Source organism: Cavia porcellus, unplaced genomic scaffold (assembly GCF_034190915.1).
Source record: "Cavia porcellus strain 051 isolate PalLab524CR breed Dunkin Hartley unplaced genomic scaffold, mCavPor4.1 scaffold_18, whole genome shotgun sequence".
NCBI lineage: Eukaryota > Metazoa > Chordata > Mammalia > Rodentia > Caviidae > Cavia > Cavia porcellus.
Genome location: NW_026947501.1, coordinates 16715085 through 16732358, shown reverse-complemented (window position 1 = coordinate 16732358; position 17274 = coordinate 16715085). Strand labels below are relative to the sequence as shown.

Genomic DNA, 17274 nt, shown 5'->3' with positions numbered 1-17274 from the left:
TAGGCATATGTTAGTGAAATTTGCAAGCATTTGAGTTACCATCAGTTAGGACTTCAAGGATCAAGTTAAGAGGAAACTGATGGGAACCATGGAAAAGGATTGAAAATGATCAAAGGTATACATGTACCACTGCCCCACAACAAGTGCAACTAGGTTGTATTGCAAAAATCCACCACTAAAAAATAAAAAAGAGGGAAGTGAATACCAGATACGCTAGACCTTAAAAACATTTTAAGTTTGAGATAAGGTTTGGTTTTGTTGTTGTTGTTGTGATAAAATATTTTTAAGAGCTTTATTGAAATATTATTATTAACATACAAAAAAGACATACTTAGAGTATACATCCTTTTGGGTCTTTTTATTTTAAAGAGAATAAAACAGAACAACGCAAAACAATGAGAACAATATTGGATTACAAAAACAAGACAGTACAAAATCCCCAATATTGTGTATTGTTGTCCTCCAATAGATGTTCAGACTACTGGCTTTAGGCCTCAAAGTTATTCAAACAATACAAGCATTAAATTGTTTCTTTACTTCAGTTGCTGTCTTCTCTGCCTGTGACCCTCCGAATCAGCCAGTTGCTTATGGGGTGTGGAGATCTTCTTGGTTCTCAATCAGCCGATGTGACTTTGGTACCCTATTGAACCCTGCGCTTTCACACTGAGCTACATCTCCAACCCCTATTTACTTATGCATTTATTTGTTTTAATTCATTTATTTGGTCATTTTGAGACAGGGTCTCATTATGTAGTTCAGGCTAACCTGAACTCACTTTGTAGCCCAGGCTGCTCTCAAACTCACACCAGTTCTCCTGCCTCAGCCTCTTGAGTGCTGGGCTTTCAGGCATGTACCAAAATGCCTGGCACATTTGTTTCAATTTTAAAACAGTCACTAAGCCACTCCATTGTGCAGGGTGGGCTCACACATTCAACTCTCCTCCCTCAGGTTCCCACGGTTCCTGAAGTGTACAATGCAATGAATTGTAATGTATGTGTGTAGCCTAAGTTACCATCACCCAATCAAAATAATACATGTATCCAAATATTTCTTCATGCCTCTCTGCAATCCTCAAAAGTTCTTCATACCTCTGTAATTTCTCCTTCTTGCCCTTACCCCCAGCCATAGGAAACTGCTGATCTGCTTTCTGCTGGTACAAATTAGTTTGTACTTTCTAAAATGAAACAGAGCATCATGTGCATCTTTTTGTTTCCTTTCTTACTTCCTTCTTCTTTCCTTTCTTTCTCCTCTTCTTCCTCCTTTTCTTCTTCTTTTTGTTTTGTTTTGTTTTTTGAAACAAGACCTCACTTTGTAGTTCAGGCTGGCCTCAAACTACTGGTGATCTCCTGCCTCAGCCTCCTGAGTGCTGGGATTGCAGGTGTACGCCCTCATACCTGGCTTGTTTGTGTTTTTTAAAAAATAATTGTGTTACTGGTTTATCTGTGGTGATTTATTCATAGTGTATGTATCAAAAGTTCATTCATTTTTATTGCTAAATATTCAGGTTTTTTGATATGCCAATTTGTTTATCTGTTCAACTGTTGAGAGACATTTGGATTGTTTCTAATTTGGAGCCATTAAAAACAAAGCTGCTATGAACATTTGTGTACAAATACATATGTTTGCATTCTAATAGCCATATGCTTTCTTGGATAAATACTTGGAAGCAGAAAGGCTAAATCATATAATAAGTACGTATCTCATTTATAATACAATGCCAAGTCCCAAAGTGGTTGTTTATTTTATATTTTTTCTAGCAATGTGTGAAACTTCTACTTTATTCATCTCTTTGCCAGTAATTAGTATAGTTAGTCTTTTATTTTAGCCTCTTTTTTTGTACCAGGGATTGAACCCAGAACCTCACACTTGCCAAGCAGGTGCTTGCACCACTGAGCTAAACTCCCAGTCCAAAATTTAGCCATTCTAATAAATGCAGTAGAATATCATGGTTTTAATTTACATTTTCCTAATGCTATTGATTATATTTTCATGTGTTTATTTTCCATGCCTACAATTTCTCTGTGAAGTATCTGTTCAAATCTTTTGCTCATTTTTAAAATTGGGTTGGTTAATGGTAACACATACCAGTAATCTCAGCTACCAGGGAGGCTGAGGCAGGAAGATTGTACGTTTGAGACAATTTAGCACAATTTTGCCTCAAAATAAAGAAAAGGGTTGAAGATGTAGCTTAGTGGTGGAGCACTCCCCTAGAATGTGTAGGTCCTGTTTTCAATTCTAAGTATTATAGAAAAAAATGGGTTGTTTGCATTCTTTGTACTTCCTGTTGAGAGTTCTCTGTATTCGGGGCACTCCCAGGGATGGTCTTGCCCCACAAGTCACAGAAATGCAATCAGATGGCAGAATATTTCCAAAGTGGACCACTGAGTTGAACGATGATCTCCTGCCTCAGCCTCCTGAGTGCTGGGATTGCTACCAGTGGAACACCAATCCTGAATCATGCAGCCATGTGGTTCTACGGAGTCCTGGGACCAAAACAGTTGAATTCCTTCACGTGACTTCTCTTCTGGCCTGGTGAATGGAGGAGAATAGTCCAGACCTGCAAACATGAGCAAATACTTAAACAAAAATATACCTGTATGTTTTTAGGACCCCCCACTTTCAAGGACACTCCAGTCCAGATTCACAAAACAAACAAACTCTCACTCTGAAGATGTATAGTCCTGCTCCCAATTTATATCACCTAATGGAAGGTTGATTTCTTTCATATTTCGTATTTCTTTTTTTTATTTTATTTTAAAGAGAATAAAACAACAAGCAAAACAAAACAATGGGAATGATACTGGATTTCTTTCTTTTTTTTTTTTTTTTGGTACTGGGGAACTCATGACCTCATACTTGCCAGGCAGGCATTTACACCACTGAGCTAAATCTCCAGCAATATTGGATCTCAAAAACAAGACAGTAGAAAGCAACCATAGTTACTATAATGCACATTGTTATCCTTTAAATAGATGCTTAAGCCACCAGACACAGGCATGCAAAGTCAATCAAATGGCACATTAAACAATGTAAGTGCTAAGCTGTCTCTTTACTTCAGTTGTTACCATTTCAGAAATTTCAGGTGTGTGACTTCCAATTTCTTCTGTTTTGTCTCCTCCTGGACTTGTTCTGGTTGGGCTGGAGGTCTGAGATTGCACACGGCTCCTTCATCTTTACATTTTTCCGTCTTCCTTCAAATCATTTGGTTGCTGAGTCCCAGGTGTTTCCTGCATTGGCTGCTGATCCCTTAGTGCAGGGGATGAGGCCAGGCACTTGGGTTCCTCTGATCTGAGGTTCCTGGGTGGCAGAGAGGTGTGGAATGGCTGCTCAGTGATGTTCTCCTGATGGCAGTGGAACCCCAGGAGTGTGGCTTCCTCTCCTCTCGGCCTGAGGTGTGGGCTAACCAAGCTGGGGGGCAGCCTCCCTTTCTCTGGAGCACGTGGGTGGGTATAACACCTGGCTCACCAGGGGACAAATTGCTTCTTTCTAATGAATCAGTCATTACATTTCTAAAGTTCTGAAATGGCCAACAGACCATAGAAAGATACCACTTTAGGCTCCTGTTTGAAAACAACAGCTTCAGAAAACTGCCAGCCTTAGCTGGGCATGGCGGCACAGTCCTGTAATCACAGCACTTGGGAGGCTGAGGCAGGAGGATTATTGCAAGTTTGAGACCAGCCTGGGCTACAAAGTGAGCCCAAGACCAACCTGAACTACATAGTGAGACCCTGACTCAAAAAGACAAGAAAGAAAGAGAGAGACACAGAGAGAGAAACAGAGAAAGAGTAAGAAAGAGAAAAAGAAAAAGAAAGAAAGAAAGAAAGAAAGAAAGAAAGAAAGAAAGAAAGAAAGAAAGAAAAAGAAAAAAAGAAAGGACACTGCTGGCCTTGATTCAGGGGCATAGCAATAAGTGTATTTCTTTAGTTTCTCTTAACATCAAACATTTATTCACTGTATGCTAATATACATATATATAAAGACTTATTAAATATAAAATATACATTGAGGTTATAATTACTATATGATATAATATATAGATATAGATATAGATACAGATATGTTCCTCAACTCTCTCTCTCTCTCTCTCTCTCTCTCTCTCTCTCTCTTTGTGCTGGGAATCAAACCTAGGATCTTGTACATGCAAGGCAGGAGCAGCCTATTTCTAGCCCACCCAACTCTCCTTTTAAAAGCCTTTAGATTGTTTGATCCCCAATTCCAAAACAAACAAACGAACAAACAAAACACAACAGCCTTCAGTTGAAGGAAGGCTTGCAAGAGGGGACTTGGAGAACTCTGGATTAATGAGCTAACATTCTAAACCTTGATTTTAAGCCCAACATCAGACCATTTCCAAGCACCAATGCACTCACAGGGCAATGAGGGATCAGCTCTAAACAACCAAGAAATGGTGGCCGCTTGCTCTTCTCCTTCAAAACTTCTCCTGCTATTACCTTTAGTTGTACAAAACCAAAGAAGGGTATTACAGAGAGGCACACAAGAGGAAAATTCATGGAAATCAGAGCTAATGTGATACAAAGGACTCTAAATTAAAAGAGATGGGTAGAAGGTTACAGAGCAGCCTGGGAGGTCAGGGAAGTCACAGTTCTTAGAATCACCTGATATACTGGCCGGGTGTGGTGTTGCCCGTAATCCCAGCATTTGGGAGGTTGAGGCAGGAAGAGGGCACTATAAATTCAAAACCAGCCTGAACTACATAGCAAGACGCTGTGTCAATTAAAAAAGAAACTAAATGAAAAACAAGAATCAACTGATATGAATGTTAGTTATATCTTGTAGTCCTGGCAATATGAAATTTTTTTTTTTTTTGTCTTTTTTGAGATGGGGTATCGCTATGCAATTCAGGCTGGCCTTGAGCTCACTTTGTAGCTCAGGCTGGTCTCGAACTCACAATGATCCCCCCACCTCAGCCTCCGAGTGCTGGGATTACAGGCGTGAGCCACCACGCCCGGCACTATGAAAATACTTTCTAAACTTTTCCTATCTTTTCTGCCTTAACATCCTGTTTGTTTATGCTACTTTTCTGCTCAGGTTAGAAAAAATTTAAGGCATTTTCCACCAGATTTTATAGCAGAATTTTGCAAAAAGTTTGGACACCAGAACCAAGTCACTCAAAAGTCATAGTTATTTGGGAACATTTGTTACAGTATTACTATAGCCTGGATATGGTTTAGTGTGTTCCCCCAAAGATTAGCAGACCTGAAACATGATTGGAACACCATGGTGATGAGAGGCGAGAGCTTTTCAGAGACAGGGCCGAGGGGAAGCTGATCAGAACACAGGAGCATCACCCTCAGATAAGATGCACATATGTAGTTCTTGAAGTACAAGCAGCTCTTGCAAGAGTGAGTTGTTACAAACTGAGGGTGTCCCAGGTACTCTGCACCTTCAGGACGCCTAACCCTCCCACCTCTTCGCCAAGTCGTAACAGCTGTGCAGGCCCTTCCCAGATGCTAGCACCTTATCTTTTGGGCTTTTCAACCACCAAATAAATCTCTCTTCTTTATAAAATATCCAGCCTCAGCTATTTTGTCAAAGTGGATCAAAACAAGGACCAAAATTTATAACATCCCTAAAAGCTCCTGAGTGCTTATCGTATCAGTACAGCATTAGTACCAGCATCATCTTCTTCACTAAGTATTTCTCCGTTTTTTAGTATCAACCATGTACCGGACCCCAGACTATGCACTGTATACATTATTTTTTTCAACTCATAACTGCCCTATGTGTTAACTATTATTCCTTTATCAAAGATTGAAAAATCGAGGCACAGAGAAATTAATTTGTTCAAACTCAGAAATTAAAATGGTGGAGTTAAAAATCTGTTTGATTCCTTTAAGCTCAGAGTCATGCTCATAATTACCTTACCGTATTCATTCCATTTAGTAATTGATACTCACAGAAGCAGGTTTACCACAAAGCTGGTGAGACTTAAGCATCAAACTCTTGACTTGTCCAACGCCCTTCCAAAGCCTAGGAGTAGAATTTCCTAATAATGTGTTCACTTGGTCTTGAGTCTCTGTAAAATAGGCAGTCAGTTAAGATTCTTCATTCCAAGACCTGCCTGGCAAGCACAAAGCATGAGTTCAATCCTGGTACCAAAAAAAAAAAAAAAAAAAAAAAAAAAAAAGATTCTTCATTCTTATACCATAAGTATCTGCTCATCAAGTACCATTACAGTAAGGACATTTGGGAGATCATGCTGAGTTGGGGATTGGGAATACCTTTAAGCTGGAGTTTGTGTGATATTTTATGTTCTCTATAATCACTTTTATGTACAGTGAAGCTATTAACACCTGTGTTGTGAAAGCAGAGCTTTTAGTAACACTCTCATCTCTCACTGTACCAACTCAAAGAGAGTTAAGAGATAAAGAGAAGCTGGGGAAATAGAGAGCTCCCTTCCCTGTCCTCATCATGATCCAGGAAGGCTTATATTTCTAATTTCATGGAGCAGCTATTGGAATTGTAGTGACTTAATTCCAATCTACCACTTCCAAGGTGAGAATAAAGACCCCATGCACAGTGAGGGGGAGCCACGGGGGGCTACATCCAGCCAAGACGGCGTTCACTAGAACAAGGCCATGACCCAGGCGCTAGCCCAGGTTTATTAATTCTCCACGAGGGCAGTGGCTCAGGGATATCAGGGAGACAGGGAGAGTGGCAGAAACTATGTGGCTGCTGTGACCGAGCTGGGCTAGGGAGGAGGCCTGAGATCACCTCTGTGATGAGCAGAGGGCAAGAAATGCAGAGAGAGCAATCTGCATAACACACCTGAGGCAGTGTTTAATAATTTGGGAGTCAATGCTTCAGCTCTGATGCCCAATTCTTTCTGCCCTGGGAAGTCATAGCTTCTTTCTTGAGGCTCGGTCCCAGCCGACAGCATAGAGCATGGCTCTCCATCCCACCAGGCTCAACCACGTATCTGGGGAAACACTGACCTGTCACTTTGCTTCAGAAATTACACATCAGCTCTTCTGATAACCCACTTTACATTGCTAAAAATCAATTGAAGGGACAAAGAAATAGCCTCACCATCTCTGTACATATCAATACGTGGAGATAGGGCCGAGTTTATCCAAAATGCATTTGGGACATTTTAAGTTAAACTTGTATAAAATTCATCAATTTTTTCCTTTTTTGTTTTTTTTGAAACAGCCTTGCTATGTAGGGCAAGTTGATTTTTTTTTTTTTTTTTCAGTACTGGTGATCGAACTCACAACCATGGACTTACAAGGCAGGCACTTATGCTGCTAAGCTAAATCCCCAGCCCCCAGGTTAATACTGAACTCACTGTGCAGCCCAGACTGGCCTCAGACTCACATGATCCTCCTCCTGCCTCAGCCCTCTGATGAGGTTACAGGCATGCGCCACCATACCTGGCAAAATTCATCAAATTTAAATGAAAACAGGCTTTATATCATTTGAATTAATTCATTAGATTATCATGAAGTACAATAAGGTTTCTAAATATCTTAGATTTTTATGAAATGGTTTACACAGAAGAGCATATTTTTCTGGGTTATGTGCTTTTTCATTCATTTTCTATTTTTTTGGTACCAGAGATCGAACTCACGACTTCACGCTTGCCAGGCAGGTGCCGTGCCACTGAGCAGTATCCCCAGCAAGAGTAGGTTGTTACAAACTGAGGCCTGTAATGTGCTATGTGAAGCAGCTTGCTTCGTAAGTGACAGCTAGTGAAGCATGAACGTAACGGAGATGAACCCTAGCACATGTTATATGTTATATGCGATATGTTTATAAAATCTGTCCTGAGTCATTGGATGAGCAGGGGAGCCAGATCTCTACCTGCCTGGCACTACTTACTGAGGTGTTTGCCTAGTGAATGAACAAATGAACATCAAACGTATATATCAGTTTCTAGATGAAGACCCGTTGGTTCAGACAGGCTGGTGATCGACCTCACAACCATCAGTGACTTCATGTTGGCTGACCTGGGTCAGATAAATAAGACTCCCCATGATGCTTTGGACTAAGTATTATCTAGAGAAATCTTTTGTGCACCTTTTCACAATGTAAAATGTTATGATTATGTTGTTAGCATTATTTTTACTATGGATCGTGATAAAAATTTTTAAAACCTGAAGCTGGTGACAAAGTGCTCAGCACAAATGAGTGTCTAACTTAAGTGAGTGTAATATGTGATGTGATTGGTTGGAAGGAAAGGGAATAGAGGATGGCCACCATGCTGGCCTTGGATAAACCTCAGGCAGTGAGGCCAGAGCCTGAGGGCTGGAGGCCACCAAGGCTGGGCTGGAGGCCCAGGATGCTGAAAGCCCGTTCCGTAGGCAGAGATTCAGCCTGATCCGGGGCCTGTGATGGAGCCAGCAGCAGGTGACGTGGACAGGCTTGCAAGGGGGAAGGAAGGAGGGAAGAGCTCACTGGGGGAAAATGGAGGCGTGACTTAACTTCCAGTGAGCCGCACGGCAGCTGCAGTTGGCTCCCTTTAGTGTTTTGAAGGAGACACTTGAGGGCATGTGTATAGAGCCCGCTGTAAGTGGGTGTAAAAATGCTGGGGAAACTGGACCTGGGAATCTAGGGAGCAGCGGGGGATCCCATAAAGCAGGGGGTGAGGCACCAGAGATGGGAGAGTGCGGTTAGGAAATCTCCATTACCTGCTTTTCCTCAGACTACTAGGTCTGCAAAATTTCTCAGGTATACAATTATAGTGCTACAGTGCTATATCAAATAACATTCAAGAAGAAGGACTATAAAAGTGCTATTTTTGCATCCCTTTTAACACTTTTTGTGTTGAATCTTCCATTTCTTTCTTTTCTTTGTTTTTGAGACATGGTTTCACTATACAGTTCAGGCTGAACTTGAACTCATTTTGTAACCCGCACTGGCCTCAAACTGGCAGTGATCCTCCTGCCTCAGCCTCCTGAGAGTCAGGATTATAGCCATGTGCCACTGCGACTGGCATTTTTTTATTTTACATTTTTAAAACAGGGTCTTGCTAAATCACTAAATTTCTCAGACTGGACTTGACTTGTTTTTTGTTGTTGTTGGGTTTTTTTTGGTACTGGGGATTGAACTCACTACATGCTTGCAAAGCAGGTGCTTATGCCACGGAGCTAAATCCCCAGCCCTGGATTTGAACTTGTGATCCTCCTGCTTCATCCTCTCAGAGTGCTGGAATTACAGGCATTGTGCTACCATACCTGGATCTATTCCTTTATTTCTTACTTTTTCTTTGACATTTGGTTTGCATGCCTCTTGTAAACAGAATATATAAGGTTTTTTAAAAATTTAACTGGAAGTGTATGAAATGTGTTTTGTTTTGCTTTGGCTTGTTGACACAGGTCCTTGCTACATAGTTCTGGCTAGACTTGAACTCGCTAGGTACCCCAGGCTGACCTCAAACTCTAGTGGTCCACCCGCCTTAGCCTCTGAGAGTTCTGGGATTATACGCTGTGTCACAATGCCTGGCCATTAATTATAATATTATTGTTTCTCTTTCTGTGTATGCTTGAAATTTTCCAGTAAAAGAAATGGCTAAAAAGTATATACATTAAAAAAATACATAAAAGAGTAAAACAACCTGACTTACCCTTTTACTTCTCCACAAGAAAAATCACATTATTAAATGACAGTTTACAGAAAACTGAATATCCCTACCATGGGTACAACTAGCCTTTATTACAAACCGAATTCATATTCTGGACATGTTTTGTATTATTGTTTGTGTGCATACATGGAAGCTGCAATGCTTAACAAATGTGGTGACACTAGACAAACATATCATATAATATAAAATGTATTTATTTGTTTTTAAAATCCATGTTATTCAAGGATAAAAAAGAAAAGAAGGAGAAGAAGAAAAAAAACTACAACAGAATTTTAAACCATGTCAATCAAGGGGCAGTGATGGTGCATACAGTGTTCACTGTCATCTCCAAATCAGAGCCCAAGACGTGTGCATTCAATGTCCAAACAACACCAGCACAAAACTTGCTGTTCAGCAAGCTCAGAAATCAGTACTATAGCTAATACTATTTTTACATACATATATGTACACATATAATAGAAAGATTTGGCCAGGTCTTCCGTCTTCAGTAAACCTCTTTGGTCACAGCACCATATACAGTACTTGCTAAGCCAGTTGAGTATCTTGCACCCCAGGTGATGCAGCAGGGAACTACCATATGCGGCAAGTTTAACAAAGCCTTTTTGAAAGTGTATATCACAATATAAATGCAGATGTTCTTGTTTATACTAGAAATAGCTGGTGGCCAGCATGCGTCATTTAACCTAACAGAGCAGCGTGGCCTTGTCACCCCGGCAAGACAGTCTGAGAAATGGGTTGTGACCTGTTTCACTCCTTAGGAGACAGTCCGACTGCGCCCCATGATTTGTGTGGTGTTCATTGAGAGTCAAACACCTTACTGGGATGATGTGGCATGATGGTTACCATTCTGCTTTGGCTGTGTATCAGTCATGTAATCTTGGGCAAATTAATTAAGCTTACAGGCCCCAGTTCAGTTGCCTCATAAATGGGAACATAATAACTAGCCTGGAGGGCTGCTACCAGGGTACACTCAGTACTCCTAGAACAGCATATGGCCTGCAGCACGTGACACTCTCTCTCCAAGGGAATAGGACACTACTCTCCAAAGTGCCGCGGTGCTTTGGTAGCACAAATACTTACTTAAGGGTTTTCAGACCTATCTTCTGACAAAATATGGGACTACAGTGCCAACAAATGACACACCAGAGAAACCTCTGACTTTTTGAATTCTATGAAATATAATCAGAAATAGAATTTTCCTTTAATGTTGCAAATGAAGCTCCTCCTAAATGCTGGACTGACCAAAATTCCAAATTAAATCTAAACTGGGCATGGTGGCACACACCTGTAATCTCAGCACTCGGGCAGAGGCAGGAGGACACGTGAATTCGAGGTCAGCCTGGGCTACATAAATGAGCCTGTACTACATAACGAGATCCGGTCTCAAAATCAAAAAAACAAATTAGATAAAATTCCATTTCTAGGGGAAATAAAACAGAATGTGTTCATATGGGATACAACAAATAAATTTGGTGAAGAAAAAATTTAAAGTCAGATACTTTAAAAGTCAAGTTTCATGGCCTGGGTTCCAATGGATACTGATATTTTAGGTGGTAGAAATTTCCACTACATTGAGAAGGAGACAGGACTTTGTAGATAAAACATTTAGATGTCCAAATTAAAACTCAGTTAAAAATTCGGTTGTAACAAACATTTTCCCTTCTGATTGTCCTTGCTTCTTGGCTTGATTGCTGGAATGAGTGAATCTTGCTTTTCCCCACTGATTTCTCCGGCACCTCCCCTATTGACAGTAGACAGCAATCAGTCCTTTTGGGGGGATCCTGGGGATCAGTTCCAGGGCCTCACATGCTGGGCAAGTGCTCTCCCACTGGCAATGCCATCTGTCCTCCCTTAAAAATTAAAAACTAGTTTTTAAAAAACTTCTCAAATACAATTTAATTGTATTGATAAGTACTTTTCTGAGATGAAAGAAGTATACAGTACTTGCTTCACACGATAAAAATAACCTTAAAAAAAATCAATACTGGGATTGGTGACACACACTCGTCATCCAGCTACTCAGGAGGTGGAGGCCAGAGAATTGCAAGCTCTGGGGGAGCCTGGGCAACTTAGTGAGACCCTGACCCAAGATAAAAGAGAGAAAGCAGTACAGCTCAGTAGTACGCCGCTTCCTGGGTTCAAGGCCCAGTACCACAAAGAAGAAAAAGATATAAATAAAATAAGTTCATTACTTTTTTGTATCCTGTCAGTAAAAAATTAACATTGCTCCCTCTCCTTGATCCAATTCTATTTCGACACCGCTCACTTAAGACACTGGGCCACTGGGTGCCTTTGTCAAGGGGACGCGGTAACGCTCCACACACTCAGATGTTGCATCTCCCAGGATTTGCTTAGACATCCTAGCTTGCTAATTAGGAGGCACTTTCAGACTTTCCATTTCTAGTCCAGGTTGAAGTGAAACTTGTTAGACTGTAAGAAGATGTAGTCATTTATATACATACATGCCAATTTGGAAATCCCGTATTCTTTGTGGACAGAAAAGCATACTGAAACAGAATTATGGTTTTATAAAAGTTTTATATTATGGTTTCACTCTATTCCAATTTGTCTTTATATCTGTTCCCTTCATATACAAATATGTATTTCAAAATTTTTTTCCATATTTGAGAGTCGAAGGATTCTGCGTGTAATATTCTTGGATGTTCTGATTTTTCATTTTTGCCTAATACTTTAGACCCCATGAAGATACTTCTCTAGCAAATAGGATCACTAAACTTCCCTTCCCTGGTCAATAAAACACTCTATTTAACAGAATAGGCAAAGCTCCATAAATGTCTGATTTTATCCATTAAGTACTTTAAGACAATTGCCTTTTGTGATAGTCTCCAATCCACTCAGGAACAGTGACAGTTCATGTAAGTATCATCACAGAAATGTTTCCTGCCAAATCTCTGAGGCCAGATGACTCATTCACCCCACCAACTTCTCAGATCTCTGACAGTCCTGCCACCTTCCCATCGCAGCCCTGACCTTCCCTCCCACAACACACAGCAAACAGAAGTCTCTTCTCAACACAAAGCATACCATCATCCTTCTGCTACTTTCTGTTACAATAAAGAGCTTATCTTTACTGCTCTTTTAATGTTAATCCCTCTTTCCTAATTTAATTTATTTTCTCTTTCCTCCTTCTAAGGAACATTACACTATTAATTATCCTTTTTGTTTTTTATATATTCAACCTCTTTCTCTTGTTAGATCTTTTCATCAAGTTCTAAATATATTCCATCATCCCCAATTTTTACAAGTTCCTCCATCCCACAAGCTCCTCTTGTCATTTTATCTTTCCGTTATGGGTTAAAAACTGGTGGTCAACTTAACACCAGCAGAATTAAATCAGCATGGCGCTGAGCGTAGATGGCCACCTGAGGAAAGTTGCCAGCATCGAAAGAACTGCATTTCCTCCCTTGCAGCTAGGAGTGGCCAGGTGACACGGTACCGGCCAATGATGTGAAAGGTGTGGCCAAAGTTGGCACCAACCCTTTGCTTTCTTCTTTTTAACATTTTTTTCATCTTTTTGAGACAGGGTTTTGCTATGGAGTTCAGGCTGGACTTGAACTCACTTTGTAGCCCAGACTGACCTCAAGTTCACAGCAATCCTCCTGCCTCAGCCTCCCAAGTGCTGGGATTACAGGTGTGCGCCTCCATGCCCCACCTAGTAGCAAATTTCTGGAGGTTTTTGTTTTGGTTTGGGTTTTGTTGGTACCAGGATCAAACTCACAACCTCATGCTTGCCAGGCTGGCACTTACGCTGCTGAGCTAAATCCCCAGCCCGTTTGTTTTTTGAGATAAGGTCTCACTCTGTGATTCAGGCTGGGCTTGAACTCCCTGTGTAGCTGAGGCTGGTCTCAAACTCACTGAAATCGTCTTGCTTCAGCTTCCTGTATGCTGGGCTTACAGGCATGCACCACCACGCCCCGCTCTGCCTTGGTGTTTTGTTTTTCCTCCTATATGAGTAAGCAGTCATTTTGCATTCATACTGGAGGGGGGAAGGTTTTGCCTGAGGGTGACAGGACAGAAAAACAAAAGAACTCCAGGACACTGATGACATCATGGAACTCCCCCATCACTGAGAACTGCCGTCCTCCGGCATTATGCCCATGTAAAAAAACAGCGATGCACAGGCGAGCTCCTGCCACCAGATTCCACTGTGTGTCCCATCAGGGTTTCTCATCGCCCTGTGGCACCCTACTTCCTCCCCTCCCACTGCCTCCAGCTGGGCCATCCCGGCTGCTGGCCCTCATTCCATGGTGCTCACCTTGCTGTGAAATCCAGGGGACACTTTCAGTTCTAACCCCCCCAGTCGCCGTGACTCAGTTGTCCTCGCCCTCCTTCTCGGAAGCACGCTTTCCAGAGCTTCCAGGATCGGTGCTCTGGGGTTTGCCCCTCCCGCGCCCGGCCCCCAGGGGTGCTGCTCTTCCTTCTAGCCAGCTTGCAGCCTGCAGGACAGAACAGGCCTCTGCACAGCTGTTCGCCTGGTCTGGCAGCTGTCTTCTCCTTCCGTTTCCTCAGCTAACTCTTCCACGCCCCAGCTCTCCATCCGTTCTCACCTTCCTGAGCGAAGCCTCCTTTAGAGAGCAAATTGCCCTGCCAAACATTCTGTCACAGTCTGGGGACTGAACCCAGGGCCTTGTGCACACAAGGCAAGAGCTCTACCACTGAGCCACAGCCCAGCCCCAGCTCTTTACCTGTAACTAACCCTGCTGGAGTGGGACTCTGAGTAAGTTGCCTGTCCCTTCAAACAGGAAACTCCACACAGACAGACACCCATTGTTATGCATTAAGAACTGGTGAGCAACTTAATGCCTGCTGGATTACCTCAGCATGGCACTGAGCGAAGATGCTCCACCTGAGGAAAGTTGCCAGGATAAATAGTAGAGAAGAAGAAGGAGGGATTGAGACGCTGAGGCATTAATGCATTGTTGCATTGAGGCATTGTGGGTTCTCCTGCAAGTTGCTGTTTGAGCCATCGATTCTCCTGGAGAAGCTCTGGTCCTCACATAGAGCATTGCTTCCTGGCTCCAGAGGGGAAGACATGTGCTGCTTAGTCTCCAGGATGAACTCGTCACGCTGCTTCCTGGCACATACCCGACTGTGCTTGTCGTCGGAGGAGCTCGGGGCCTCCATGTCACTGAGGACAGCTGTGGTACCTTTCAGGACAGCCCTGGTCTTTGTTGTGAATGTGACTTCTTGGCTCCAGCGTAGAACCCTCATCCCACCAGCACAGCTCCTTCACCCTGCTGGCATGGACTTTCTGGCTTTCACCGCTGACCCTTGGGTCTTCCCGGCACAGATCCATAAAAGAGTCTGGCGTGAGGCCTTCTTGTGGACTCTGGACCTCCAGTTGGACTCGTGGGAGGCATTGTCATGAGCTCTGAGTTTACATCTGGACTCATGTGGGACACTGCTGTGAGATTTAGGCCTTGACTAAATATTCTATGTCCTTGGTGTTGTGGATAGATTTCCTGCAGTTACCTGTGTTAACTCCCGGTGATCATTATAAAAATAATATTATAAACTCCATGTCCTGATTCTAATTGCTCTCCGCACACCCCTGACTACAACACCCATCTATTTTGCTTTTCATTGTATTCCCAATTCTTACCATATTGCTACTCTGTAATAAGAACTCAATAATTATTGTTGAATACATAAGTGAGTGAATATATAATTTAATGATGTATTTGCTTTCCGTCTTGTTATCTGTTTTCTTCCAACCCCACAAGAGGAGGACAGATGCTTTTTTTGGTTTGCTGCTGTATATGTAGTTCCTGACACATGGTGCATAGCCTATACGATGAAATGTAATAAATTGATTTTTAAATTAATAAAAGAATAAATGAATAGAGTTCCAAGGAGTTAGCTCTGGTAATTTTACCCTCACCAGCATTATGCTTGGGTTTGTTTTGTCTTGTTTTTTACTATTGTGTGTGTGCGTGTGTGCGTGTGTTTGCACGTGTGGTGCTAGGGATCAAACCCAGGCCCTTGCACAGCTGGGCAAACACTCTACCACTGAACCACATCTCCAGACCTGTATCACTGTCTTTCCGTATAGCTTCTGGTTCTAACAGAACTCCACATACCTTTGTTGTCTGCAGCGAAGAGTCTTGTAGAAAATGTTACTCATTAATTCTCCTCATAACATGTCATGTCTAAAATAGGCCGTCTAAGCCACTGTGGAAATCTCCATGGAAGTTTCTCAAGAACTAAACATAGATCTGCCGTATGATTTAGCTTGGCATTTATCCAAAGGAGTCAAAGACAGCATATTATAGAGACCTGCATTCCCACGTTGATTGGCACACAGTTCACAATAGCCAATTACAGAATTGGCATAGGCATCTGCCAATGAATACACTGGTAAAGGAAATGTGCGTATACACAGTAGAGTATTATTCAGCCATAAAGAATGAAATAACGTCATTTGCAGGGAAACGGGTAGGTGTGTAAATCTTTATATTAAGCAAAGCAAGCCAGACTTAGTTTTCCCTAATATATGGAATCTGGGGGGGTGGTGATGACATGAAAGGAAAAGAGGGACTATTAGAAAAGAGGAAAAGGGTCAGCAGTGGTGGCCCCCACCTGTAACCTCAGCACTCAGGAGTCGGAGGCAGGAGGATTGCTGCCAGTTTGAGGTCCGCCTGGGCTACATAGTGAGACCTTGTCTCAAAAAACAGAGAGGCACCTGGGGATTTAACTCAGTGGCATAAGCGCCTGCCTGGAAGAATGAGGTCATGAGTTTGACCTCGGTACCAAAAAAAGAAAGAAAAGAAAAGCAAATAGAAAAGATGAAGGGGAGCAGAGGGAGAGGAGTGGAGAGGAGGAGGAGGTTACTAGGCGGGATGATATGATCAAAGTATGTTGTATGCATGTATGAAAAGAGCACAGTGAAACCCAATAAAAAATAAAGTAGGCTGCCACGAGGATCTTGAATTTATACATTTCTCTTCATCGCTACCACACTGGTGAAATCACTATCCTATTTCCCCAGGACTAAATTGGACCACTTGGTACTACTGGTCAACCCATATATAAACTTAGATTGTTCGGAGTTTTGTTTGAATCATAAGGTCAAGAATCACTTCTGACTATGTCATTCCCAAAGAAAGCGAGGCACACGAGGGTATGTGAGTAGCTCAGCATTTTGCTACGACTCTGATCTGCCCTTGACCAAGTATTAGTTCAGTTAAGGAAAAGAAGTAGTTTCAAACTAACAATAAATGTTTATTTTCAAACGACCAACTTGAAAACATTCGGTTTGAAAAAAAATCACGCCACGATTGCCTTTCAGGTTCTCCCCCACTGCCCCACCCCATGAGTTCTAAGACTGAAAGGTGCCTGAGGGTTCCGCCACACTGGCAGAGGAGCCCGCATGCAGCGCCACAGCCCTGACAACACAACGCTCTCTTCCTTGAGGTCAGTTTACATGCATGGTGCGCTCCTCAAAGGCCGAACTCTTGTCCATTTAAACACACAGTGCAGGGCAATTAAAGAAAAACCCTATACTAAGGCTTCAGAAACATTAAAAATCAAATTGTCTTATAAACTTTTTAAAGAACGGTAAATGCCACTTTCTCTCTCTTCATCAGAGAAATCTTTCCCTAAAGCTCCATGCCTCTTGGTGATTAGGATGAACAAAAGCTGATTTCCTT

The 17274-nt window shown here is 42.1% G+C and overlaps 1 long non-coding RNA gene and 1 other non-coding gene across 2 annotated transcripts; both read right to left on the bottom strand.

Annotated features, from left to right (window-relative positions):
• Window positions 1-362: 362 nt before the first annotated feature.
• On the bottom strand, window positions 363-4431 carry LOC134471483 (uncharacterized). The gene is made up of 3 exons (XR_010040929.1): window positions 4371-4431; window positions 3066-3297; window positions 363-2557 (listed from the first exon to the last, which is right to left on the bottom strand). It is a non-coding gene; the product is annotated as an uncharacterized LOC134471483 (long non-coding RNA).
• Window positions 3475-3608, bottom strand: LOC111756084 (small nucleolar RNA SNORA2/SNORA34 family). Its single transcript, XR_002790580.1, has one exon. It is a non-coding gene; the product is annotated as a small nucleolar RNA SNORA2/SNORA34 family (small nucleolar RNA).
• Window positions 4432-17274: the final 12843 nt, after the last annotated feature.